This window comes from Vanessa cardui, chromosome 21, assembly GCF_905220365.1.
Source record: "Vanessa cardui chromosome 21, ilVanCard2.1, whole genome shotgun sequence".
In the NCBI taxonomy this organism is placed as follows: Eukaryota; Metazoa; Arthropoda; class Insecta; order Lepidoptera; family Nymphalidae; genus Vanessa; species Vanessa cardui.
Window position 1 is genome coordinate 11,939,208 of NC_061143.1, and position 27,885 is coordinate 11,967,092.

The window sequence follows — 27,885 nt, forward strand, 5'->3', positions numbered from 1 at the left end:
GTCCGCAGTACGAACTGATTTGAAAAGTGGGGTAACCTAAAAAAACGTTTTTTTCCGTCAGTTCAGATTAATTTTAAAATATGACTTTGACACTCTTTTTACATTACTTCCTAAGATGTAAATACCTATCCATCTGTTGGCTTTAATATAGCTATTATTCCTCTTAATGACTTTTTATTTTTTAAATTATAACTATATAAAAAAAAGAAAGTTCTCAAATGAATTGTCAAAAATAATCTACGTTTACCATTTAAAAAAATTGCCATATGCGTACGATATATACAACAATTATATGTCCGTACATCACTATTAAACATTATCAAATGTATTGTAACAGCCTTTCTTACAAGTGTCAAGATAAATTAATTGAACATTATAAAGTAGAACAACAATGAGTGATGAAGCTTGTTTCGATATCACAAGCACATTGTTTTACAAATCTGAAGATTCTTTTATTATCATGTAGGTCGTTACTAAATAATATTAAGTAATTAAAGTTATGACAAGGCAAGTGCTACATGTTTCCGCCTTATTAAAATTGCTATTTCTATAGCATTTATTTATGAATAGAACACTGTTTCAACATAACGGAGAAAATTATTGGAAGTATTCTTCGAAAAAGTTAAATGTATTTTTTTATAGTAAAAAAAAAATAAAGTAACAGCCTGTAAATTTCCCACTGCTGAGATAAGGCCTCCTTTTCCATTAAGGAGAAGGTTTGGAACATTTTCCACCACGCTGTTCCAATGCGGGTTGGTGGAATGCACATATGGCAGAATTTCGAATGAAATTAGACACATGCAGGTTTCCTCACGATGTTTTCCTTCACCGACGAGAACGAGATGAATTATAAACACAAATTAAGCACATATATATAGCGGTGCTTGCCTGGGTTTGAACCCGCAATCATCGGTTAAGATGCACGCGTTCTGACCACTGGCCCATCTCAGCTCTTATTTTTTATATAGTTAACGAGAATTATTTAAAATTGTTATAATACATACATAATTAATAGTATCATTCTTTTATTTATTTTGTAATAATAAAATGTTTAATTAATTTATTACATGAACTCTTTGTGTACAAATTAAATATTCATATCAAGTAATATTATAAATAACTAATTATAAAGTTATAGCTAATTATTTCAAATAAAAATACACTTAAATGAAACGAAAAGCATCGTGTTATCATTTTGTACGAATAAATATATATTTTATGTATGGTTTTCCGAATGTAAACAATTTTTGACATCGAATTAGACGTGTTGCCATTGGCCTAGAGTTTAAATATAATTTATGATTTTCATTACGGATGTACGAAGCTGTTATCCGAACTTTTAGGTAAAATTAAAGTAGATATAAAGTTCATTGTTAGTAAAGTGTCGTAGTTTTTATTATAAATAAAGACTCGTTAATAAAGAACTGTTTGTAGTATATAATTAAGCAAAACTTGCTTTAAATAATTTTCAATCGAATGGAATTTCATTCGGCTACGGCTTTTTTTTCTTTATTCCTTTTTTGATTGAAATAGGCTAAAACTTATTTACGTATGACGTTAATACTAATGTACCTTAATATTATATTTTTAAAACTTTTGAGCTACGACTTAAAACCATTCAGCTTAAAATTACACTTTTAAAAAGTGCTCACATCCTTAAACTTTCGTTTACGCCTGACGTAACATTACGTGCTACACTAATAAGCTGAAAATATGAATTCGTGAAAAGTAAAAGTCTCGTTTCTAGATGTCGAGGATCTAGATAGGTTGAATACGTAATACCTACGCAAAAGTAACGACTTTCTGAAAAATCGGTTGATAGAACACAAGAAACGGCGTAGACATTGTAGTAGGTAAAATATAATATTATTTTAAAAGATTAATTGAATGATAACTATTATTTTTGAAATATTTGCGTTATAGAAAATGTTCCAAAAACAAAAAATTAAAGATTTATTCAGTTTTAATATACTGATTTTTTTATGAAGTGGTTGGAAGGCACTGTGATTGAATCCGGTACTACGTATTTGTAAGTTCTACTGCTTGACTTAAGGCTGAACTGCTCTTGGGAATCACCTATGAGGACTGAATAATACACGTAGGTATGGTAATTGTAAATACAAGTTAAGCATATGAAAAGTCAGTGCAACACGGATTTGACCCTGAAACCCGCCCTTAAAATTGAGGATCCAAAAGTGCTTGTCAGGTATATTTAGGTATCGGCTGTTTTGCTAAGTCTGAATTAAAAAAGTAAATGCGAGAAATTGCAAATAGCACTACATTTTAGAGGAAATAAAATATTATCTTATCTTCAATGAATCTTTCTTAATTGACTTGACTTTAAGCATTCTGTTTGAATATCTTAGAAGTTTTACATGTCTTTTTCCGACTACACTGAATATATAATTATGATATCTATTCTAGACAGCTGTATGGAAGACCAATGAAAAAACATAGCCGATATTATTACTGCATTTAAAACATCCATTTGAACCAAGATTACCAATTGTTTATGAGCATTAAAATAATACATCTTAAGACTGAATGGAGTCTGCGCATTATTGTCTAGATTTTGAACTTTCATCTCTAAACTGGCACGCGGATGTGACGAGTGACGAAGCCCCGAATTAGGAGCGTTACGAATCTCACGTCTCATCTAGTTATATAAGGTATCGTCCTTATCTCACTTCCGCGATAATTGGTTCTGTATGGGAACATCCACGGAGCGGAGAGCGATAGAAATGACATGGCAAGAAACACGTTTACTACACATAATGTCCGTATATACCTAATGTCAACTATTGGTTTTAAATGTTTAAAGTAATATGCTTATAATAAATATTGAGTTTTATTCAGTTGAACTGGTTTCTGTATAAAATATATTTCACATATTATTCTGTATGTTATAGAAACTAAATAAATAATTCGAAAAGTTAATACGTTTACGTAAAAAAGATAACAATTATTTCACGTCTGTAAAATAATTATAACAGAATATTGCACGAATCACCTAGAAACTTAAAGCAGCATTTATAATTATTTATCTTTTATTATATTATTTCTACAATTAAAAATTATTTTATTATTTAAATGATTTATTATTATATTATAATTATAAATGGTTGATATGGCTGGAAATTACTTGTGAGATCACGTTAGAGAGGGAAGTATGGAAGAAGAAGACATGCTGCGCTGACCTCAAATAAAATTGGGATAAGGGCAGGAGGAACATGATAATGATGATGATTGTTTTGTAAACAACTTGAACCGTCTTATACGCAATGAATTACTGTATATCGTCAGAATGATGAACATTCAACCCGCTGAGTTTATTTCGCCGGTTCTTCTCAGGTCAGGGTATTTTCTTTTCCGAACCGTTGGTAGTGTTTCAATTGACCATCAATAAGAAAGTGTAATGCTTCTATATTGAATTAAGTTTATTGAGTTTGAGTTTGATTTAATTCAAAGGATAAATCATCACAACGAATGACTGAATTGATCTAAAGTTTAGGTTGATAATGTAAAAGTTCGTTTCAAGAAATAGGATCGCTGCGGTCACGATAGCACCGATGTCGTCACCAAGGACCTGTAATGTTAGCGTTGTTCGTGTAATAACTGTCATTTAAGTTGCTATTTTGTGACATTGAAAGAGTATTCATTTGCAACTAAACCGCTAAAATTAATTAATTTCTTGGCATTCACGAAGACTTTGCAACAACTGCTTGTTTCACAACATTTGCTTAAATAAACATTTCATAATGATTTTTTGAATCCACAGATAAATTCTTGTGTACGTTTATAAGTTGATAGGTAATTCTTCGTATCGATTTTGGGTTTTTTTATCATAAGTTTCCGTTATCCACAATACCAACTTTACAGGGGGTTTAGACGGGGCACACACACTAGGTCCCCATCCTGTGGTGCCCCAAAGAAGCAACAATTCATCTCACACGTTTGTGCATGTGTGATTAGGTACTGCTCTGTATATTATCTGATATCGTGCTCAAAAGGCCAGTGACAGTCAATATTAAAAGTTGAAAACTCTTCATGATAGCAATGGATATGCTATGGCCATAAGAAAGTACAACCAATCAGATTCCCTAGAATTTACGAAATTTTCATTATCTTTAAAATCTTCACTCCAAAGAGGTCAGTTAATAATATAAACATTAGAATTATGTAAAAAACTCAAAGCGGATAGCATTACCAAAGAAGTATCCTAGTAACATTAAAAATACATTGTTTATTTTATTAATTTAACCAAAAAAAGCCTTACAATATAGCTTGAATATAATAACAAATACTAATACAATCAACAAATCAATTACTTAATATTTACGGAAATAATTTAAATATACCTTTTATATATGAAAAAAACCTTATTTTATTGATGTTGATGTCATAAGTTGTTTCTTGAATTTAGTAATTATTTTTGAACAGCGTGACTGACAGATGGACAGTGACACTGATTAGTTGAAGGTTTTCAGACTCATATCTACGTTTGCCAAATACAAAAAGATACAAAAGATTTTTGGTGACGTATGTCACAATAATATTATCAAAAACTTGTTTAGGATTGCATATATAACAATACTTTTGACGATGAAATGTATTATATTCAGTAGATAATGTAAGTGATATATTTATGTATATCATAATGCAGTAACGACTATTTAAAATTAATGTCAACCGTCAAAAATATTTTTTTAATTATTTAAGTGTAACAATTACCTCTTCTAAAATGTAGGCATTTACACCATGTAAACTATTTATTTGTTAGAATCTGAAAGACTTAATAATAATCAATAATTTGAAATTTTGTTACATTATTTCTTACAAGAAAGTAGTATATAATTTGAAACGTAACAAATCAAATCAATTCTATTTTATTCAAGTAAACTTCACAAATCGGTGTTTTTGAATCGTCAATATTTAAATACTATTCGTAAAGCAGACTCTAGCGAGCAGAAACGGCAAGAAACTCGCATTCATATTAAAAACTAACATCCTTATAATTACTTTTGACAATTATTAATAATATTTAAAAAAATAATGATGTCTAAGTACTTAGTTTTGTATTATAAACGTTAGCAAATCAAATTAGAAGTTTATTCAAATAGGTTTTTAAAAGCTTTTCATCAACTACTGTATGATATGCCAAATTTAAACGAAGTCTGCGTAATACATAAATCGTTTTGGAAATGTTACTGTTCACGAAACTTTCTCCGAGTAGTTGTTTTGTATACAGCTATAACTTATATATTCGGGTCACATAAGTTTCCCTTGGAAAGTCCTTCATAAGACTTAAAATATTTCGAAATGGGTACATTGTTTACTGAAGATCTATCGAGATAAAATGGCGAATGAAACTAAGAATGTTGAAAGATGTTTTTCACAGCACATACAACTATAATTTACGTGGGCAGAAAATTACTAGGTAGGATAAGCTTCTAGCAAGTACATCAGGGTAGGTGTATAAAGATGATAAAAATATTGACTTCCAGACATGGTATATAGAATTTTATTTAACGAACACGAACGACTTTGTATGTTGAAAAAAGTAACTCAGTTTCCAATCAGTTTTTTTGAGAGAATCTGAATTCCGACAAGGTGGTAGCTTCACTTAATATAGTGTGAGGATCCAAAAGTGCTTGTAAAAGCCTTCTTGAATGAAATATATTTTGTTTCAATTTGGTACCGTATAATATTGTATTACCAAATTGAAACTGTCGTTTCAGTTTGAATAGGGCCCTCTTAATTTTTTAAATTAGTGGCGCGTTGGCGGTGTAGAGAATGACTAATGTTACTTACGATTTCAAAGTCTCTAAGTTACTTAGCAACAGGTGGCATATGTGGCCACCTCTTTTCTATAAAATATTTTGGAAAAAAAGGAACTTTTAACGAAACAGCAGCGATTATCTACCCCGAGCGAATCGCAGATCGTGTAGCAACAAAACATGTGTTTTACATACAATATATTGATATATTCTTTTTTTAAATTGAAAGACACAATGTATCATCAAAAAACTTACATAAAATCCGCCGCATATCGTCCATATATACAGTAACAGCCTCATTACCGTCCGTCCGTACACGACGCTTTCCTCCCCATTGTTACACCGGAGCAATAAAACAAGTGTATCTCGTATCTTCGTTACGTGCGCTAAAGAGGTCAATAGAAATGTGTAAAACACTAAACTGCACTACACGTCTTCCTTTAAAAATGATTTCATTAAATTATCTCATCTATATATACAGTGTAATAAATTTTTATAAATAAAAAAAAACCGCCTTCAAAAATTAACTAAAAAGAAAAAAATAATCAGTTACATCCATATCCAATTTACGATTTTTTAATCACCTCTCAAAGTCGGTGCCATTTTAATGCATTTTAATTTTCACTTTAATGCCGTTAATCATTGAGGAGTTCTCCTGGTAGTCCACCATCAGCTAGACTTCATCATAGGCATGTTTACTAACATCAATTGCTTGACGACTATCTTAAAGAAATAGAACTAAGCCCGTAAAATAGTTACTTACTAATAGGTTCTGATTACTAGTTGTGGTCTTCATCATCAGTTCCACTTCATCAAATGTCACTTTTCGTGAGCATATAACCAAGGCACTTTGAATAAAACCGAAATCACTATAGGTGTGCCTATAAAATTTGAGGAGTTCCCTCGATTTCTCCAGGATCCCATCATCAGATCCTGATCTCCTAACAATGGGACCACCTGTAAAACATGCCCTTTCAAACAAAAACAGAATTGTCAAAATCGGCCCAGCCATCTTCGAGTAATTCGGTAACATACATAAAAAATAAAAAAAAAAAAAAAAAAAAAGGCCCCGACGAATTGAGAACCTCCTCCTTTTTTTGAAGTCGGTTAAAAAACTAAGTATACTTATGAGTACTTAATATTTATATTCTGTGATATATAAGCCATTTTCCGGCAAATGGATTTTCTAGACTCATATTACTGAATTCATAATCTTGGTCTAAATATAATCCTATTATAAAAACAGCAATGGGGATCATCTTAAATTTATATTAATGCCAACGCAAAAATTATAATCAAAATCGAATTATAAATTAGTAAAATTTATACACGAACATAAGTTAGTAAAAAAATTATATAAATTTTTGTACAACTAGATACAGATTAAATTTTTGTGTCTTAACAATTGGTTTTTTAATAACAATTTTAAACTTAAAAAGCTTTAATTTCTACAGAACCCAAGTCGTGAATCCATCATTAGTACCCTAACAACAAACAAAAATACTTATTATCGCTAAGGTCGTCATCTCCGGCTTGAAGTATCTCAATGAATTAAGTGTATTGGAGTGTCTACTTAACGCGTTGCAGGCAATTGTATAACATTGGTCACATTCTTAAAGGTCTACTTTATTAATATGTTTCATTAATATTAGAATCATCCATTTGCTAAACATTTATACAGAACAATTTATCATCATCATCTTCAGCCTGTACCCGTCAACTGCTGGACATAGGCCTCTCCCAGTGCACGCCACTGTGGTCTTTCTCCGGCTACTCGCATCCAGCTCCTGCCTGCCGCCTTGCGTAAATCGTCACTCCACCGTGCCTGAGGACGTCCTACACTACGTTTGCCGAGACGCGGTCTCCACTCTAGAATGCGTTTTCCCCAAGAACAATTTATAAAGAACACAAATTAACCCCACAAGATGGATTCCTTTCTTTCTCTTCATCTGTTCCGTAAAGTCACTTTGACCACTTCACTTAGTTATCGTTCAACAAAAAAAAATGATAAATTTAACTTCTTAAATTTGTTTTTATTAATATATTTATATCGTATATGATTATGATAAGAAAATTATTTTTCATTTAAACTAAAACAATTTTGTGTTGTTTTGTATTGTATTTAATGTATATACGCAGTTGCAGTCTCATAGTCAACATAATTATTGTTGATAAATATATTAACTGATATACAACAAACAGCCTGCGAATATCCCACTGTTGGACTCTTCTCTTTTGGCGAAGAGGCTTTCGAGCTTTCAACACTCATCAATGCTGCCTGCATTATTCAAAATTAAAATACAGTTTATTGAATTCGGGTTTTTCAAGCACTATTGAATCGTCATTAAACAACTACATTAAGTGAAGCTACAACCGGTCCTATCGGAAATTAGATCAGTACTTACTTTTTTCAACATTTAAAAATACCTTAAACATATTTATCTTTTTCTTCGTTATATATTTTTGATGACGTTAAGATATGTTAAAAATAAATTATTACACAATGAAGAAATTAAGAAGTAACTTAATCTTTAGTAGCAAATAAAATGACTTGTTTAAATAATAACATAATATTGTAAATAGGGATTAATTTAATAATTTATGAGCTAGGAAGGTTAATAACACACATGGACATCGTAACAATCACAGTCATTGCGTCTTGTATACCTACTGTCCATAAATGGTGTTTCAAATTTATCATGGTTTTTTTTTCAACCGACTTCAAAAAGGAGGAGGTTATCAATTCGTCTGTATTTTTTCTTTTATGTTTGTTACCTCATAACTTTTTACTGGGTGGACCGATTTTGATATTTTTTTTTTGTTTGAAAGGTAGTGCTTCCCGTGGGGTCCCATTTTAATTTTATTTTTTTCCGATGATGGTATCCGTATGAAAACGACATAAGTCTTAAATTTGCATTATGTATGTGCGCGACAAATAGCTGAATAACTCAAAATTGGTGGGCACCATTTTGATGATTCTTTTTTTATTATAAAGGATATACTTTAAAGGTAGTTTGGTGAAAATTTGGTAAGGTTCTGAGCATAGGATCCATGACAAATTAAGGGAACGGGAGGGAACGGAACAATTCTGAGGAGCACGTTAGCAATACTCGGTCGAATCTTTTATTACTGGGTTAGTTGGATATTTGAATCACCTTCCGGAACGTGGTTATGTTCATGTAATTATCATAATCGAATATTATAATTAACTAGCGACCTGCCCCGACTTCTCACGGGTGCAATACTGATACTAAATATACTAAAAAATTTTTACGACATCACATTGCAAACTTCTAAAATTGTCAGTGTTTCTTTACTATATTGTTCATGTATTATATACACAAACCTTCCCCTTGATTTACACTATCTATTAAAAAAAAACCGCATCAAAATCCGTTGCGTATTTTTAAAGATATATAATGTTAGGGACAGAGAAAGCGACTTTGTTTTATACTTTGTATTCACGGAACTCCTAAACGGCTTACAGTTAGGGTGCGATTTGGGACAGAATTTCTTACTGTCATTAATCAAATTTTGTGTATATGACATGATGTCATATGATGTACGACATAGCATACGAATAGCTCTTTTGCAAAGTTTTTTTACTGAGGTCGATTACAGCTCATTCGAGGGTAAGGTACCACACCTTGTAGTTTATGCCGTATGACATAATACGTATGACACCGGCTCCAAATATAACAATAACTATAACTACGTTATATAATCGTAAATCGACTTTTAAGTAGTCTAATATTTTTCATTTCATTTTACCTAGGAGGACTCTCAAAAATATGTTAAATATGCTATTATTTTTATTACTTTTTAGGGCATTTTTATTTGTTTTAAAATAATGTTATGTTTGAAGTCGGTTTTTCTTTTTGTTAAAATTTTATTTATTATGACTACAGCATGTTGTTAGGCGCAAGGTTGTGAGCTAATCGCGACTAATAATGTTATCATTATTTATGAGAATATTTAATATATACCACTAATACTGTAATAAAGTAATTGTGATATAAAAACTATAGCCTTCGATTATCACATACAATTCATGTATAATTAATAAATCAATAAATATACAAAATATTGCTAAAGTTATTGTTTGTCAAGACTTTATTCAAACGGTTTTAGGAACCGATGTATATAATCAACGAAGGAAAATTAGTAAAATCATTTACAAGCTTTTCTTTAAGTTCACACGAATGCTTTATTCAAATCCTGCAAACGCATTTGAAATTTGTTTCACAAAGGCGATTGAGCTGATTTTCTTAATTTCTTTTTGAACATAATACTTTATAGTAATATTTGGATTAAACTTCACTGACTTTCAAATTCAGTTGGATATAATGGAATAATTTGTGTATAGAACGTTAATTTATAAAAAACTTATTGCATTAAAAATATGGAATAAAAACAATTATACCTCGTACATATTGCCCGTATTGTTTTATCTATTTCTGATTTATTTTTATATTTTTAATTTTCTGTCTGCATATTTTACAAGCAAGTTGCATCTCAATTGAAGTTTGAGGGTGAGTTTTTATTTTTCTTTCTTTTTATGGATTAGAGGTACATTTAACATTAGACATTACAACATTAGAGCCGAGATGGCCCAGTGGTTAGAACGCGTGCATCTTAACCGATGATTGCGGGTTCAAACCCAGGCAAGCACCGCTGATTCGTGTGCTTAATTTGTCTTTATAATTCATCTCGTGCTCAGCGGTGAAGGAAAACATCGTGAGGAAACCTGCATGTGACAAATTTCATAGAAATTCTGCCACATGTGTATTCCGCCAACCCGCACTGGAACAGCGTGGTGGAATATGTTCCAAACCTTCTCCTCAAAGGGAGAGGAGGCCTTAAGCCCAGCAATGGGATTTTACAGTCTGTTGTTGTTTGTTGCGTAGAGGTACATAGGCGAGCGAAATGTATCTCAAAATCAATCGTAGATTCCAGGCGGACATTCGGAATATGTCCTTGAAGGGCTGTTAGTTATACTTATAAGTAATTTGATTTTAAATACTGGTACCCTTATCAAGTCATTTGGAGAATATTTTTTATTCTTCTTTCTTATTTTTATATAATACATATGTTATTAGAAGAAAATAAAAATCGGTTGACGATAATCGTCCATCCGCTGAGCTGTCAGATTAGCTAGCGATTGGGCTGTCAAGAAAAGAAAATGTCTGTTGGTCGCCATTGAAATATTTAAAAAAAATATCATATCGAAATTCTATCGTGTGATTTCAAAAAATAATAATAAAAGAAAACAATTAGACAAATACCTTATAATAACTATTATTTTGTTAACACTGTTCTTTTACTCTACCTAAATTTACATACAAACATACAAGTTTCGCTTAGTTGATGAATTATTTTGTATCTACCTAATCAATACGTAAATATTGGTTTACACGAAATAGACATAAACAGAGGTAAAGTAATTTACGTTACTTTACTTAATCTTTACTTAATCTATCAGTCAACTTTTTTATAATATTAATGCTAGACTGACTGAAAATGGGCAACCTGATGATAACTGTTCATCTATCCATAGATATTAGTACTGTTATAATCAAAAATATTAATAATTTCTCATAACATCAAGTCACCACCAATTTTGGGAACTGACATTTTATGACCCTTGTACTTTTTACCTAGGGATTTACACTGACTAACTCATCCTTCAATCCGGAACAAAAAGATAGCTACCTACCCATATTGGCTTGATTTAGTGTTATATTTCTTTACTTTTGTTATCATCATTTGAATCGTGTAGTTTCGGTTCAACTTAAAGTTGGTAGAGAGAACCTTTATCGCTAAGTCTTGCAAAAATTGTTCAAATAAAATAACACATAACACCTTCACTTTGAACATCTTAAAAATTGATGTGGAAATTTCGAGGCCTTCAATTTTAAACAACGTCGGAACTCATTATAAGAATTGCACCCCGATTAAGTTTCACGCCGTTCACCATATCCAAATACATAGTCTGGTCGAAAAAGCTATTTTAAAGATTACGATTATTCCAGATACTCCCAAAAACCATTTAATACTATAAGTATATCGAAATTAAAATCAAAATAAACTTCATTCAAGTACATTTTAAATTAACATAGTTATTTTTATTATTAAAGTTATTAATTTCGGAATATTTACTTGTTTTTTTTACGGTATGGGTTGGCGGAGCGAGCAAATGAGCCAAAGTGGTCACCATCACCCATAGACAATGACGCTGTAAGAAATATTAACTATTCCTTACATCGTCAATGTGCCACCAACCTTTGGAACTAAGGTTCTAATGTTATGTCACTTGTGCCTGTAGTTACACTGGCTCACTCACCATTAAAACCGGAACACAACAATACTGAGTACTGTTATTAGGCGGTAGAATATCTGGTGAGTGGGTGGTACCTACCCAGACGGGCTTGCACAAAACCCTGCCACCAAGTAGCTAGATATTTCGACATTATCTACGAATATCTTGTTCACGAGACGTGAATATGGTAAATCTGGTAAATATCCCGTAATTAATAACTCCATAAAAGCAGTTTTGAATCGTCATTTAACAACTATATGAAACCACCAACGGTTCGGAATGTAGATTCTACCGAAAAGAACCGGCTAGAAATATTTACAAAATCGGTTTAATAGATACATCGAGGTTATCGACCTTAGGTTTGTCGTGACAATATAGCAGAACATATATACATACAACATTATTATCTTTATATATCTTTCTGGTATTTTAATAACTTAATAATTTTTACCCAGTTGCCATCTGACCTCTGCGAATCTTTTCGGTTTAACATCTACATATTTGATTAAAATAATATACGGATGCTGTAATCTGTGGCTTATCAGATTATCTCAACAATGATTTAAGAAATCACGGCTTTGTACTGATTACTTAATATTATAATGTTATTACGTGTAACTTTACATTAATTACATTTTAATTAAATTAAGACCACTCGTTTAGAGATCCGAGATGGCCTAGTGGTTAGAATGCGTGCATCTCAACTGATGGCTACGAATTCGAAACTAGATAAGCACTACTGAATTTCCATGAGCTTATTTGTGTTTATAATGCACCTTTTGCTCCGCGGTGAAGGAAGAAAACTGCATGTGTCTAATTTTCTTCAAATTCTTTCGCATGTGAATTTAAGCCGCATTGAAGTATGGCGGAAAAAGCTCCAAGCCTCAAAAGGAGAGGACGTCTTAGCCCAAAAGTGGGAATTTAAACATTGTTACTGTTTAATATTGTTTGAAGTTTTAAAGCCGGATTATTACAAGATAGTATTGATGTGCCTTATTTTTCAGATTTGTGATCGCTGGTGACGTAATACTCATTCACTCACTCAACACATACTCTCCAAACTTTTTTACCTAAGAGTAAATAAATCACGTTTTATTCCATGAGTTTAACTTGGAAACTATGCTATATCATGTATATTGATGGTGACCCTCGTAAGCTTTTTTAATATTTATAATTCGTGACATATAAATATTGTATATGAGAAATATCCAAGAAACAAAGTAGCCAGCAGACATCAAGTATCTCTATATTTGTGTTACGCAGTGTGACGTTAAAGAAATATGTTTATGGCCCAATTACTTATATGCCATGAGCCGAGATGGCCCAGCGGTTAGAACGTAGTTAAAAACATCGTGAGGAAACCTGCATGTGTCTAATTTCACAGAAATTCTAACACATGCGTATTCCACCAAGCCGAATGGAACATCGTGGTGGAACATGTTCCAAACCTTCTGAAAGGTAGAGGAGGTCTTAGCCCAGCTGTGGGAGTAAATATCTGGACCCTGGACAATCTCAGCCTTTCAAACCTTAAGATGTAATTTTACTTAATTATAAAAAAAAACATCCCGACCTTGACACGCCACCCTCGCTTTCACGAGACATTCCGGTATCGCAACACCGCATCCTTTCGACGCGACGCGATGCGCCGGCGCAGCGCGGGTAACATCGCAGTCTCCGACGAACGCGCGTCTCATCTCCTCGCCTCAGCGGTACCAATATAATAAATTTTGTAAGCGAAATATTTTATTATTCGGTTTTAAGTGTCGAGCTTTACGTTTCATTTATGTGCTTTCGATTTGTGAATTTATTTTTTATATTATTTTATTCTATTTTATTTTTTTAGTTTATTTTGTTTTAAAGAGGTTTGAATAAAATATATAAATATATTATGCTTAATATTTAAAAAAAATCAATATAGAATAAATTAAATTAAACTTAGTCAAATTCGCAAAATGTTTTGACTGACCTCAAAAGTTATCGTGTTCGTTTAAACAATGAGCTATATAGTTATCGCTTATCATTGTCAAAAATCTAGACATTGTCCAAATCGTTTTTTTAAATAGGTTTAATTAAGCGCAATTTTTGCGTAATCAGCCGTGAGAATCATTGTTAGAGCCGCCGCGCTTTTTGTTCGTTCTGTTACTTTACTCTTATACAATATAGGAAATATATGTCTTCTACAATGTAATTAATGCCGTATGTACAATGATTAAGATGCATTTTCATTGAATTTTATCTGAACGAAATTCCGCTTGTAACGTTTTTCGATTTTGAAGTCCTAGTTTGTTTGGATTAAAGCGTTTTACAGATAAATTTATATTGTTATAAATTAACGTCAGTTAAATTAACTGCTCTTTCACAGCTCGTAAGCACATACTAAGTGATCTGACTTTGCTTGTGAAGTGATTTGAATCTTGTGAACTGTGAAGAAACGTCTCCATTCTGGTGAGTTCCATTGTATATTATTTGTGTATGCGAGAATACTTATTTTTGATGTTGATATATAGTAATCAAATTTGATCCTTAAGAACTTAATCAATCGTCCATTTGATTTTATTTATTATTAATATAAAATGTTTGAAGTCAAATTTTATATGCTATATAAAATATATATTTTTTTACATAAATTGAAACCGTTTAGTATACTTTTAGATTTTTTACAAATTATAAAGTGTGTGATTATTTTGGCATTTAATTAATTTCGTTATTAAATTTAAACACTATCATAATCGAGATAATAAATTAGTATTGTATTAATAATTTTATAATTTTAATAATATTAGATACCCACATGTGTGAGACACTGTTAACTAAAATGATAAATTATTTTATAAATTTTAATATAAAATTTAAATACTATAATGATGTGTAAAATCTACATAACATTTAATATATCTTATGAAGACACATCTTATATCGAAATGATTTCATGATTTTTTATTTTACGATCATTATATTCTATATTTTTATAACTTATACAATTATATTATATACTCATATATTGTAATTTATGTATATTCTGCATTGGACTAATATATTAAAATCATTATAAATATATTTATCAAAGTCAGACTGATGAATTCGTTTTTAAAGAATATAAGTATTGCGTGTCTTACTTAAATTACTGTTAGAAGTAGCAACGACAAATGCCTTAACAATCAGAATTGAACCTACGACTTTCACATTGCTTATTCACTTGTACCATTGGTGTTAAGTATCCTAAATAAAAAAAAAATCCTTAAATAAAACTAATGAATACTTGTAACGAATTAACAAAACAAATTTAGCCTTGATAGTGTTTACTTTGATTGAACTTTTACAACTCCATAATAAGCTGTAATACTGTGGTTTTACTTGAGAAATGCGGTAGTGACGGAAATAAGCTTACTTTTTACATCATTTATTTTTTTTGTAAACAAATAAATTTTTACATTACCAAAAATGAACGCGAACTACTAAAAATGACGCGAGTTATTATCCTTTACGTATAAAAGACTTCAACGATCACTCGTACTCAACTCGTAACGTTTAATAAATATTAAATGAAATAAAACAGTTGTATATAGAATTAATTTAATATTTAATTGAGAGTTATAAAATATGAATATTTCAATTCTAAAGTTGTAAGTTTATTGATTAATATTTACATTGTAAAGAAATATAAAAATAATGAAAAACATTTGATGTTTAGCATTCTATTGTGTAATTAATACACTATTCGAATTTATCTCTTCATAAAAATATAAGGTTTCAAACCTTATATTGAAGAGCTATTTTGACAGAGCTCTTTTGACTCTGTTTCAATGCGTGTTAACGGGCTGAGATAGGTTTCCCGGGAAGTTATACTTACCGTGGAGAACGAGTTGAATAAAATCTTTGTAAGGTCTGGCTGGGTTTGAATCCATGACCTTTGTTTAAGGTCTGCGATAATAACCACTGCGATATCTCAAGTCATTTATGAAGTAACCTAAAAATAAAAATGAACGCAAACATGTATGTATGTCATGTGCATTCCTAACCTGTTGATCTATATGTTGTAAAAAAGTAGTTTTTGGTACACTTGAGAACGTTCTTAGCCAAAACATTTCTTTTTTATAAGTTTGATATTCTATGCAGATGTTCCAAAAGCCCTCAGCCTCATAATATATAATATATAACATATACTAGTTGGACCTGCAGCTTATAAATCTTTATCTCTTAACACACACATTCCCCCAATGTTACCCCTAGAGAAGAAAATTCAAAAAGTTTACCATATCCTTTCCGCGGACTCACACTATCAATACTACATATTTCAACTAAATTAGTTTATGTGTCACATAAAAGAGTCACTTTCGCATTTATAATATTAGTATAAATTGTGTACTTCTTAAATCGCCCGAGTTATAAGCGAACATTCTTTACAACCACTTAATATGTGTATAATGTATATTATATAAATATTAATTAATATGATATAATATCGAAATAGTAGTAAATTATGTTTATAATGTTAAGATTCATGACACTGCGGAAGGCTTTATCAATTTCTCTGTATATAGGCGTGACCTTCCTATCTCGTTAATTATCGATACTTGTTATTTCTACATGTTGAAGGAAAATACAAAGAGATTTGCATAATGTTTAAGTAAACGCAGCCAAATATGTAGAGTACATAATATTTATTCCACCTTACGCACTATACTATTTTTTATTTAAAAATAGATATCTTGAATTCATTTCTGCACAAATTCTTGGCAGGATTTTTGTTCTATTGTTTAGTGTTAATTGAAAAATCTATATGGCTAGCTTTATTTCAAATAATAATTTTAAAATCAAATTTATCAACATTTTTTATGAGATAATAATAATTTTTTGATATTTAGATAATTGTATGCAATACTACCATCACGAATTGGAGTTGCGTCGTGAAAAACTTGTTCCTAATTTACTGCCACTTTTAGTTTTTAACCTAACACATGACAACCAGCATCAACAACGCGACCAAACAGCGGGACACTGCTATTTACAAATTATGTTAATAAAGTACAAATTATTAGGTATATATATATCCTGCCCATAAACCAACAATTTTAGACTAGTTTTTGTGGGTAGTCAAAGTTAAACAAATAATGTGCCGATTAACATAAACTTTAAAGAGAAAACTTTACTAATATTATATGAATTTAATATACTTTACTGTTTATTTGTAAAAAATAAAGATATCGATGTAACATACACCTTAACGAGTGAACGGATTGAGATGTAACACATAGCTTATTTTTTTCAATCTGCTGCAGAAAAAGTAATAATCACTTACGGTTGTTATCGTTAGTGAACTCTTATGCTTACATCACGGAATATTCCGCGTAATGACGGCGAATCAAACGAGATACACAGACCTAGTCGCGGGGAAAAATACATTATTAGCTTACCATTTTGAAACATAATAATCAGTCAGATTTCGGATGTCTAATCTATGTATATTTAATGTTATAAATGTGAAAGTAACTGTGTGTGTATTTGTCACTCTTTCACGGCCAAACCGCTGAATCGAAATTGATGAAATTTGGTACGAAGCCAACTTGAACTCCAAGATAGGACATAGGCTACTTTTTGCCAACATATGACAGCCATCACCCATATGACGCCCTCCGTGGTCGAGTGGTGTGTACACCGGTTTTCATGGGTACGCCGCTCCGAGGTCCCGGGTTCAATTCCCGGCCGAGTCAATGTAGATTATCATTAGTTTTCTATGTTGTCTTGGGTCTGGGTGTTTGTGGTACCGTCGTTACTTCTGATTTCCATAACACAAGTGCTTTAGCTACTTACATTGGGATCAAAGTAATGTATGTGATGTTGTCTCATACTTATTTATCTATTTATCTATCACCCTAAATCGCGAAAGGAGCCGCGCTTGACTACTAGTATTGTGTATCCTACAAATGTAACATTTCTAACCTACCAGTTTTCATGACTCCGGAGTTCGATTTCGTAGAACTATGTATTTCTGTTTGTACATTCATGATAGACGTGTACACATACGCATGTATGAAACTATGTTGTTTTGTTGTTGCTGTGAGCTAATGATGATATCCACTCTAAAGGCGTTATGCGATAAAAACATAATCGAATAATGAACATTTTACCATTACGCCTGGCATTTCTAGGTATCCTCTTGACCGACTAGTAGCAGTACTATAATACTTCTTACTACTAGTAGTACTCATAGTACTCGGAAATAATAAAGTACTCGTACAGTTCTGCGTTCTGTGAATCAGGATTATGACTGAGGCAGTTATGACCACATCCAAGATAAGAGATTCGTCAAACACAGTTAAGAAGTATTTTTTTACTATGAAAGTAAATCGTACTTAAATTATATTTCGTAATAAAATTAAAATATGTAATCAAACGATATATCATTTATTTACTGTGTCGTAATATGTTTGTCTTCTGAATAAACCGGAGATATTGAATAAGATTCGACACAGTCATGTGAACAGAGATGAGAATTGCTACACGTACGATCTAATTCGCATTCGGCGCAAGTCACGCGCTTAGCGTTATATTAGTTCATTATTATTATAGAGATTAGATCTATATTAGTATTTATTATAATAGATTTAATTGTAATACATTATAAAATGTTACCCACAGATACGAGTAAGTATTAAGCATTTTTATTGGTGTTTTTGGTAACGTTGACATTTTGAGTCGACGGTTACTCTATATTTTATTAAAATTCAAAATGTTTGTGAAATACAATTTCAATGACGTATTTTTTTTAATTTTTAATTACCCCTATCGATACTAAAATCTTATCTTGTGCTGAATATTTTAAATATAAAAAAAAAAATCTAAAAAAAAATAATAATTAAATAGTACTATACTAAAAATATTTATAGCACTCATTCGTGATTTTTGAGTTTTTTTTTTTTTTTTTTTTTTTTTTTTTGGAATAGGTGGCAAACGAGCAGGAGGCTCACCTGATGGAAAGTGACTACCACCGCCCATGGACATCTGCAACACCAGGGGGCTTGCAGGTGCGTTGCCGGCCTTTGAGAAAGGAGTAGGCTCTTTTCTTGAAAAAGAGTCACTTCAGTCAGTTTTATTTTTTTCCAATAAACTTCGTTAATCTGTGTTTTTAGTTTTGAAATTTCTGATTGTAACATACGGCGTTTATCGATTAGACCTCACGATGCAGCCTCCGTTTTGCAACCTCTGCGATTATAACGAGTCGGCCTTTGGGGAATCAAGTGGGCCGTCCCTTCACACACTTGCCGTCTCCAAAAAGATTATTACTTCATTTGAAGATCCGCTTTATATTCTTGAATATACTAATAAATAAACTTTCATGAACTAATTTTAATCTTTTTATATTTGAATGTTTGTAATATGTATGAGTGTGTGATAATATTTAACTCCATTAATTGATATTAATTAGCTTCTTCTCAGAGGAGAAAAAGGTTTGGAGCTTAATAAATAATATAATATTATAAATAATATGAAAACCTTTCTTAGATCTCATGTCATTCAAGAGATTTTTGACAAATTTTACGTTTTGGACCTATTGACTCAGGCTAAGTCAGTCAATCAGTGTTACAGTTTTATTATTTAAAAGTGTTAGAAATATGTTTTCATAATTTATTATCATCTCTAAAATAACAATTTAAGATATAATATATAAATACAGAGTACTGTTAAATGAAAATAGTAAAAGGCTTTATTCGAGTACGCTTTTATAAGAACTTATTTATTATTATTTTACTTTTTGAATGTTACAAAACTATATTAAGTGAAGCTACTACTGATTTGGAATGTAAATTCTAGACAATTAACATTTTTTTAAATGTTGAAAAAGAGTAACTACCGGCAAGAAACTCATTCTTGCCGGTTTTTCTCGGTAGAATCTACTTTCCGAACCGGTGGTAGCTTCACCTAATTGTTAAATGTCGATTCAAAAGTGCTTGTAAAAGCCCACTTGAATAAAGTTTATTTTGATTTTTTTTTATATTTACAGTATATTATCTTGTCTGAAAGTCAATAAGTTACTTTAATAAATTAAATTAAGAACTAGTTGTTTCCGACAAGTGATTATTTGCAAATTTAAAAGAAAATTTTAGCTTCACTTCAATACTTAAAATTTATCTATCTACATGTATTGAAGCGATATATTTAGTAATTACAAACATGCCGATGTAACTCGACATAGTGTAGACCTTAAACAATACGTTAATTTCACAAATAAATATAAGAGAGAGATTTGTGCAGCTTTCGACCGCACGGCGTGACTAATTGTATCGGATAAACAATTTACACGAGTATACAGATGTACCGATATTCACATAAAATGTTTAATAACGTTGAAAGTAATCGTAGCTGGATTTTATTAGCATTTCGTGTGTATCTTTAGTTACAGTCGTATATATAGATATTTGTATTGTATTGTTAATAATCAATATTATACCATTTTTGGCACATGAAACATAAAACTAATAAGTATATTGTTTTTCGAAAAAAATAATATTAAAAAAAATACAAATAAGTTGTCAAGATGTCTTTATAACACGGAACTTGATTTGATTTGAAAAAAAAATTCTAGACTCTAGAGATCAAGTCAAAATCTTTATTCAATGCAGAAGGGTTACTTTCGTATCGATTATCAGAAATCTAAGTAAAGTTGAGAGCTGAGATGGCCCAGTTGTTAGAACGCGTGCATCTTAACCGATGATTGCGGGTTCAAACCCAGGCAAGCACCACTATATACATGTGCTTAATTTATGTTTATGATTCATCTCGTGCTCGGCGGTAAAGGAAATTCTGCCACATGTGCATTCCACCAACCCGCATTGGAACAGCGTGGTGAAAGACATTGTACTATAATGGGTGTTGGTAGTTTTATATATGAGATGTAACAACCTAAAAATATCCTACTGCTGCGATTTGTATTTATTTACTTTATTATATTTATCCTATTATGTTTCGATCGGGGTTAATGGACAACTGTCTTAGGAATACATTCATCGCATGCATTTTAGACATGATATTCTTCAGCGATGAGCACGTAATGAAATAATCACAAATTAAGAAAACTAAGTGAGCTGATATCAGGTTCAAAGAATATGTCACGTCTTCTAACCACTTGACCATCACGGCTCAAAAAAGACAAATAATGTAAACAATCTGTACTTTTTATTTAAAATTCATAATGTTAATGGAAACAATTTAAACCAAGTGTATTCACACAGAACATCTGTTTCTATATTAGAGTCCGGCGCAGGTCAAAGTGCGAAGCGAATATTTTGCAAGAATCATTTAAACATGAAATTTAAAATCGATTAGTGACACTTACGAATGCGCCGGCGCAATGATTGATGTGTCAGATCCGCTTGTATACATATTTACAACCTGTTCTTCTTAAAGAAAGCTTTGTAAAGTGTATAAAATGTTATGTTTGATCAATTGTATTGATATTATGGTAATACTATACATAGTCTTTTTTTATTGTTATTCTATGTGTTTGAATGTTTATTTGGGATCTTTTGGAGTGTTCCACATAACTTACCATTATACGTTTTTAAACGTAATCTATGCTACTTATAGGTAAACAAAGAATACTTCGGAAAAAAATGTTACTAGAATAAAAACTAGTTAAATAGTTAACTAGTTATTGAGCTGATAATGTTAGAATAGTAACTACTATAAATCTCTGTACGCTAAAAATTGTCACAAAAATATTAAATTAAAGTATAAAAAAGGCACAGGCAACTGTGAGTCCGTAGATGTAGCTTAAAATAAAATGAAAAAAATAATAATAATAATAAAATGGATAGTCAGCTATTCGGGCTATTCACTAGATTAGCAAGCTTCGTGGGCAAAATAATGCATTTATTAAGTAACAACAAAATATCTTCCATCTAAAATTATTATTTATACTAAAAAAATATATTATAAGATTATACAAGAAATATATTATATTCTTAATACACTTTTATTATAAATAAAAATAACATGATTAAATATCACAATAAAAATAAAATATTTAATATAAAAATACATTTTTAATTAAAATTAATTTCTTAAAATAAATGAAATATAATATAATTTTAAGAGATATCTTTATCCGCCATATGTCACCCTAAAGGCCTATCATTTTGCTACAATAAACTGCCAGGGAAAATGACTTTTATTCCAATTAAAATAACGCTTATAATGTAATTAAATGTTAAATGAAGCCGATATTCAATACTATAAGCGCCTTCTGTGCACCTTCAAACATTCTCTCTCAAAAGTCACGGTCAACATATTGCTTTCAAAAAATATTTTTGTCGCGACTCCGATGCTTATATTGAATTCTGAATGCAGTATTAAGGGTTGTTTTTTGAAATTAAATGTCAAAATTGATTTAAAGTAAGTTGTATATGGTAGTAAATCAAGTTGACATTTATTAATCGTGTTCTTTTATTTATTAATCGACCTCCGTGATCGAGTAGTGTTTACAACAGTTTTCATGGGTATGTTGGCCGAATCGATGCAAAAAAAAGTTTATTAGTTCTCTATGTTATCTTGTTTCTTCTGATTTTCCATAACACAGGTGCTTTAGCTTGCTACTGGATTAGAATAATGAATGTTACGCTGTCCAATGTTAACTTTGAGACGCATATAAAAAATATATATGCGCCATTAATTTTATCTGATTAAATTTAATTACTATTTAAAGTTTTTAAAATTATTTAAAATACATCTATATTTTATACTACAGATATATTTTAGTAATTCTTTACCAAGAAGTTCTTTATCAACTCTCACATACTCGTATTGTACCGCTTATTAGCAATACTCAGTATTGTTAGAAGGGCGAGTGAGTTAGAGTAACTTTAGATTCAAGGGACAACATCTAAGTTGCCAAGGTTGGCCGTGTACTGGCGATCTAAGAAATGGTTAATCTTACCGCGCAAATGACATAGGTAGACTTTTGCATCATCAGTGGTAATCGCTAACATCAGATTCCCATTTTTTATTTTGTTCACTAGTATAGGTATCATTCATAAAGCGTATATCAAGCTAGTTATGAGAAAATCATCTGTCAAATTAAAAAAATATTTACCGTATTTAATCTATGATTGCGTTCCGAATTTTCCTGTGAACATTTCGAAGACGAACCTTTTGTGTATGATTAAAGTTATGTAATGTCCTAAGACATCCGACCGACTCAAAATAATACCTATTACAGTTTATTTACTAGCATAGTTATAAAATTGTTATAATTTTATTTGGAAACGCTCTGAGAGGTAATTTTCAGTGACGAAACTACAAAGTAAAAACTTACTTCTTATCAGAAACTAAATAACGTGGCGCGCTCTGATGAGGCCTATGTTCAGCAGTGAACAGCAGTAGGCTGATGATGGTGGAGTGATGATGAAGGCCACATATGTTAATTAAACTCTTAATTTAAATAATATCCTAAATGCTTAATCTCCTCTCTTACATCATATCAATATCAAAAAGTTTTAGGTTTCATATGAAAAAAATAGATTCTACTAATTGTGATAAGTGTGGAAGTTTTGAGGATCTATGTCATATTAATGGAATATGACAAGACTAAGAATCAGAGAAGGTTACTTTTAAGGAAATCATGTTTGTTCGATGTTGGATTTGTTCAGTGTTTTTTATCACATCATCTGTCAGAATCTGCTAGGATGCTCCTGGAATTATATTTAATGGCTATTAATAATAAATTATGTTAAAACAAAAGGAAGAAGGACAAAAGTCTCAAAATACAAAAACAATACCTCCGCTCTTATTGTCTATATACAAGCGACGTTTTGCTGAAATTTCTCGTAAATATATATTCCTATTTGAAACCACGACCCTTGTAGCGATTTAATAAGATAAATACTTAAACATTCTTATTACAGTGAACTTAAATAACGTGAGCAACATTCGCACGTGTAAAATTACATCAATTAAACTAAATACCTGTTGCGAAATGTGTTCTAAATACTTATTTTAATGACGAAACTTAGCTCGTTACGTTGACAAAAATATTAATATTTGAGATGTTTCACTTTTATTGAGTAACTCTTTTAACATATACCCAAAATGGCATAGTGTATGGAACCAGGCTCCTTACAGAAGGTAATAACTTAGTGAAAATCTAGCAAAATTGACTTTTTAAAACTTAAACCTATATGTGTTATATTAACAGGACCAGCTATAAAAATAAAAGAATATTGTATCTCACCGTATAATACTATTGTGCAAAGGTAGAAAGTGATTATTCAAAGGATATGTTTATAACCATATTCGGTTTTCAATATTTTAATGAGTGAGATTCGAAGTGAGGTCTTAACAAAGCGATAAAAACAATCAAAAGCGATCATAAATTTCCGGTTGTACGATATTTATATTCGTTTTTGTGCTGCGCCATAATATTTTACGCTCCCCGAGTGTCTTATGCTTATAATCTGAGGATGTCAAAGTCTGAAGGTATTATTTGTGGCTTCAATCCGTAACACAGCATTATTGTTGTTTGGCGGCAAAATATGTGATGAGGGAATGATATATATCAGACACATAGGGTTGTTTAGTGTTTCTATGACGACGACCTCCGTGGTCGAGTAGTGTGTACACCGGTTTTCATGGGTACGAAACTCCGAGGTCCCGGGTTCGATTCATAGGTACATTAGCTTTCTAGTCTTGAGTCTGGGTGTTGTGGTGCCGTCATTACGATTTTCCATAACACAAGTGCTTTAGCTACTTACATTGGGATCAGAGTAATGTAAGTAATGTTGTCCAATATTTATTTATTCCATGACTTTTGTGCGGAACTTAAAATAGTACGTTGAACTGTTATTGATTATAGATTTAAATGAATATTAGTGACAAATCATTCGTGTATTAACAAACAGAGCAATAATTATATTAGGTAATCGGACAAGAGCCGAGACATTTATTTGTTTAAATATGACTGTATTACACGATATGATTCAACTTTCATCGCACGGCATGCGCGCGCAGCGTAACCGCACGCACGGGCTTTCACCCACACTCCCGCGCGATCGCTGATCGTGGACTACCGAGATTTATTATTAGAAACATCGTTTTCCTTCATATATATCTTAAGTTCATTGCTCTAATAGCCCATCTGTGTAGGTACCAACAATAACAGCCTGTAACTTTCCCACTGCTGGGCTAAGACCTCTTTTTCCTTTTAAGAGAAGGTTTGAAACATATTCCAGGGTAGGGTACATATGGGTAGGTACCAACCACACATCAAACATCCTACTAGCAGCAATTGTTAGTAGTTAGAGCAAATACAGGTACAAGGGACATAAGATCTTAGTTGCCAGGTTGTAGCACTTTGGTGTAAGGAATGGTGCTGTTGTCTTACGGTCAGGTAGCCCATAAGTCCATCCACCTACGTATATTTTATAAAAACAATCTACAGCGTTCTACATATTATCAAAAGCATATGATTTTTTAAAGTATTTCTTTTAACTATTCATTCATCAATCATTTATAATTGTTTCAAACTCGTGTAATTTTCTGAAGAAGATAGCTTTTTAGCGATTAAGCCGCCATGTTTTCGACTTCCCTTTGTATTGTTATTCAACGTATACATTTTACCAATTAACCAATATTAATGAGTTAAAACTAAATACAATAACATCATTGCAATATAATAGCCAAGTACTGTTTCCCATCACCTTATGCAACATGATAAATTCATTGGAAACTCTTCAGGCTGGTTCAGACGGGGGACAGTTTGCTGGTATACTGCGCCTGCGTACTTCAACATTGGCAAAACAATAACATTTGAATTGAATCCGGTTAGTCTAGATATCGATTCATTAACTTGCAGAAAGATGCTTTGTATTGTTTTTCGATTTTAATGTCGAGTGAACCAATATACCAGCCAGGTATAACGCATATAAAAACTTATGTACCATGGTACGTAATGCACAGATAACGCAGATTGGATTATACTTCTTACGTTTATGGTCTTATATGGGTATTTACGGTACAGATGAACATATATTTGTACACCTATACAAGTAAATAAAAAAAAGAAATATTAGACTTCATTTTCTGTATACATACTTACTATAATATGAGACAACATCACATACATTACTCTGATCCCAATGCTAATGCTAAGGCACTTGTGTTATGGAAAATAAGAAGTAACGACGGTACCACAAACACAGACCCATACATAGAAAAATTATGATAATTCGATTATAATGTGAAATATATCTATTAACATATTGTAACACATTTAACACATGTAAACAATAAATGATATTATTTAAGTATCATAGTGTGAACCGTGCTTAGCGCCGTATCGATTTGGAATCTCCGTCAGAAACTGAATTGATGGTATCTCATGGGAATCGCCGGTACGGCCGCTGATGGCTTTGGCGTAACAACGATGACGTAACCCCGAGTGACATAACAAGAGATGTTCGCGGAGATGTGTTTTAGAATGGATGCTGTTTATTAGATTGGTTAGCTATTCATAGTTTTATGTCATATATATATGAAACAGTTTATTACGTTTATATGAATCTATATTTTGAACTATCTATCGCCTATCTCCTTCTAAACGGTTCGACCGATTTTGATGAAATTTATTATGTGTTTTTAAGCTGAATACGAATTTGCGGTCATTTTTTTTTCAATTTCTTTGATATAAGTTCCTAGTTCTTATATACCTATGCAGAGTTAAGAAAACGAAAGTTTTTGAAATGGTCTACAAAACGAGTTTCGAAACGTTTCATTTATGTTTCGTTTTAAGGCACTTTTTGGAAACATACTCAAAAAATTGTGAAGTGATATCGTTTTCCGTCTCGCATGATTTAATTTTGATCGATAATTGTTATATTAAAATTCCTATATTTTTTATAAATAAGAAGAAAAAAAACTGATTTAAATTAATACATTCTTTTTAAAATCCTTTCGTTTAAGTTGCATTTTTGACTTATTTTAAATGGTTCACTTTTGTATGTGGAAGTTAAAATTGTCGCAAATGGTTACAATTACCAACTCTTGACGGGAATACGTCTAATTACCAATAATCTTGTATATCATTCGCGTATATCTAACGAAATTGAGGCGTTGGAGCGATTTCGATAATTTATTTAAATTTGAGTATATTATTTGATCCTCAAAAGGAAAGGAGGCCTTAGGCCAGCAATGGGACATTGGCTGTTACAACTACGTAATGAAAGACGGAGAAGACAATTCTTCTTTAACATAACAATAAATAACAAGAGTATTTGATATTTATTGCCGTAAACGGTTATTTGATTGACCTCAATATCAAACAAATCGCAACTCAACAAAGCGCCATAAAAACGGGACGGTAAAACAGAAGATTAGGCTTTTGTTGGAAAATGCGACGTGAAAATAAGGTCATTTGATTTCATACAATGTTTATATTGTGGTTTATATTGTTCAAATTTTAAATACAAATCATTCATCGCAAAGAAGATTGAATGTGTTTAAAAGGTAATTTTAAGACACATAAACATAGGTTTGTTAGTACTGCCTTAGATTTTGCATGGATAAATGAATTATTTCGTTGGACAAAATGAGAATTCAACAATTAGCATCACCGTTTCCATCCTCAAAATAAAACGTTTTTTTTTTTTTATATCGGTACAGAATCAAACTAAAGGTTTAAACATTATAACTTTAAACGGAATTATATTCCATGAGTAGACAGCGTATCTACAGATACGATATATTTTTAATTCGTTTGATATCAGAAGACTAAAATGTACCATTCCTAAATATCGTACC

The 27,885-nt window shown here is 31.3% G+C and overlaps 1 protein-coding gene across 3 annotated transcripts in view; it reads left to right on the top strand.

The window, feature by feature from the left end:
* The first annotated feature begins 13,706 nt into the window (after positions 1-13,706).
* LOC124538952 (mucin-3A) overlaps positions 13,707-27,885 on the top strand; it is a 64,165-nt gene continuing 49,986 nt past the window's right edge. Inside the window, exons 1-2 of one of the 3 annotated variants that reach the window (XM_047116233.1) lie at positions 13,707-13,825; positions 14,459-14,541. The gene's annotated coding sequence lies outside the window, so the exon portion shown is untranslated. Of the gene's footprint in view, positions 13,826-14,394; positions 14,542-27,885 lie in introns of all 3 variants that reach the window. The other 2 variants (XM_047116235.1, XM_047116234.1) reach the window with 2 other exon arrangements.